Source organism: Cynara cardunculus (genome assembly GCF_001531365.2).
Source record: "Cynara cardunculus var. scolymus isolate 2C chromosome LG 2, CcrdV1, whole genome shotgun sequence".
Taxonomy (NCBI): Eukaryota; Viridiplantae; Streptophyta; class Magnoliopsida; order Asterales; family Asteraceae; genus Cynara; species Cynara cardunculus.
Window position 1 is genome coordinate 38,935,778 of NC_037529.1, and position 2,611 is coordinate 38,938,388.

Consider the following 2,611-nt stretch of genomic DNA (forward strand, 5'->3'; position numbering starts at 1 on the left):
TTTATGTTTTTTTAACAAACTACAGATGGCTGCCAAGAACGTCAACTTTGCGTTAGACGAGGTCTCCATCAAGGCCAATAACCATCTTGCCATGTTGGAGATACCACCCTCTCGAGCCTTCTACCAACCGACGACTGAATTTCTCAAACAGTCGTCGCTCGGCTACGCTCTCAACCATGAACCTCTCATGGTTAAGGAAATACTCTAGCAGTTCTGGTACACTGCTGAGGTCGTTGAGGTCCAAGACGATGTTGGACGAACAATGGAGAAGATCCACTTTACCTTCAATCGAATGGAAGTAAATTTTGGAGTTTCTACACTTCGCTCAGCCCTCCGTCTTCCCAAGGGTCCCTTCGACAGCGAACCCTCCACTGCCGATATCATTTCTTTCCTCGATGCCATTGGCTACCAGTGGCCACTGAAGAAGGACTTCGATGCTCCTCTCAAGTCACTCTCGAAGATTGAAAAAAATAGGATATTAGCTGTCTGGCAATACCTATTTTCTCACTTCATCCAGTGCATGGGTGGAAAGACTGGTGGTCAGGACCAGGCCTCCAGGATTGCCTTGACGTTAGGCATCTCTGCGATTCAACGTCGCAATATAAATTATGCTGCGGTCATTTTCGATGACCTGGTGCTAAAGCTGAACAAGCGCTAGCGAGAAAAGGTGGTGCCTTACACCAGGTTCCTCTCTATGGTAATGACTAAATATCTTCAAAAGTCTTTACCCTACAGAAGGTAACCTTCCAGCATGCCGGCTTGGCTCCAGGATTCTGGAGCACAAGCTGAGGGCCAGTGATGTGGCACTCTCTTCCATTGTGTCCATCACTACCTCTTTCTCTCAGGTAGCAACAACAAGGGTAAACCCCCCCGCGTCTAGCCAAGCTACCATCACCTCTTCTAAACGCCCTTCTCAACCCAATCTTGGTTCTCCTCAGAGGGCCAAGAAAGCCAAAAAGGGGACAACCACGTCTCTAGCTGGAGCCTCTCTACAGGCTTCAGTTATTGAAACTAGACTTACCCCCGAGACATTTTCTGTTAACCCTCCCAGCTTTTCAGTGATCTCTCCTATCACTGTCGTATCAGTGGGACCTTCACAAATCACTTCAGTGACCCAAATCACTGAAAGTGTAGATATCAGCGCCGCCACCGCTAAACACCCACGTCTTTTCTCAACCATTTGATCTTCTCCTCCTTCCTTGGTCTTTACACGTGTCGATGATGTATCAGCGACTGTCCTTCCTGATACTGAGACACTCACCACAGGACCTGAGATTGCTCCTCTCGATGCTCCTCAGCATACGAATGTCCATCCTCTCGAAGACATATTTGCACATGCCAGTGACAATCCTTTAGATGTCACTGAAGGCCCCTCAAGTATTCCATCTTCCTACCCCTTCATTTCTTCTAACCTTGAGCCTTTCGCTCGTACTTCTTCTTTTGCAGGTCCTTCTTTGATACAGCAGCATGCTGCTCATGAAGGTGGAGGAGATGCTGGAGAAAGAAAGAAAGATGATGGAGGAGATAAGGATGTCGATGATGACTATGATATGGCATCTGACTTCAAGCTTTCCTTCCAGCCGTTGATACCGTCCTCTCCAAGGTCAACGAAGTTCACCAAGAGATGCCCCGCCAAGGCGATCTTGATGCGAACTTCCTAGCCCTCCAGGCGGACGTTCAAGAAGTTCAGAGTCAGCTCCAGACTCTCCAAGAAGCTGTTCATGCCAACAACGACGCCATTGCTATTCTTCATAGCAGGGCTGATGATGCTCAGGCGATTGCTGATCAGCAACTTGGACTTCTTCAGCAAATCCTGGATGCTGTCCGTCAACCAGCTCTAGTGAGTGCACCCTCCTTCTTTGCTGATGATCGTGCTCAGATCCATGAGACATGTGAGGCAACGACAACTCTAGCCAATGCTTTGCAAAGGCTGGAGGATTCAATGGTTCTCCAGCGACAGCGCTTGGACGAACTCTCTGGCCAAATCTCTAATGTTTTAGCCAGAGAGGGGGAGATGAGGTCCAACGCTAGTGGATCATCTGATGCTGCTCCTACAGCTTCTCAGGCTGTTGGTCCAGTATCAGCTTCTATTGCAGTTGAAGCTGAAGTTGTTGAAGCTGAAGCAGTTACTGCTCCTGTAATCACGTCCACCGAAGCTGCTCTAGCTGAGGTTGACGTAGCCATCCCTTGGGATGATGTCCATACTGTCACTACTGCTGGTGATAATGATGATGTTGAAGATGATGAAGATGATGATGATGAAGACGATGATGAACCTGTCATTGCAGACACCGGAGATGATCTAGATGGTGATGACGACGACGATGATGAAGATGACTTTACCATCAAGTTCCAAAAGCCATCAACCGTCACCAGAGGTGTTGCCCTCGGGGAAGCTCAATCCCAGGGGGAGCAAAGACAAGGTGAATCAACTCCATCAGGGCACCAGGACCCCAAGTCGAAAGGCAAGGCAGTCGCTGAAGAAGGCAACTTGAAGGTACTTTTCTCATGCCCTCAATAAACCTTATTTGAAGACTCTACCTCTCAGGTAGTGATCACTTCAGAATATCAACTTCACATCCCTTCAACAACCTGCGGTCGACTGGAGTGG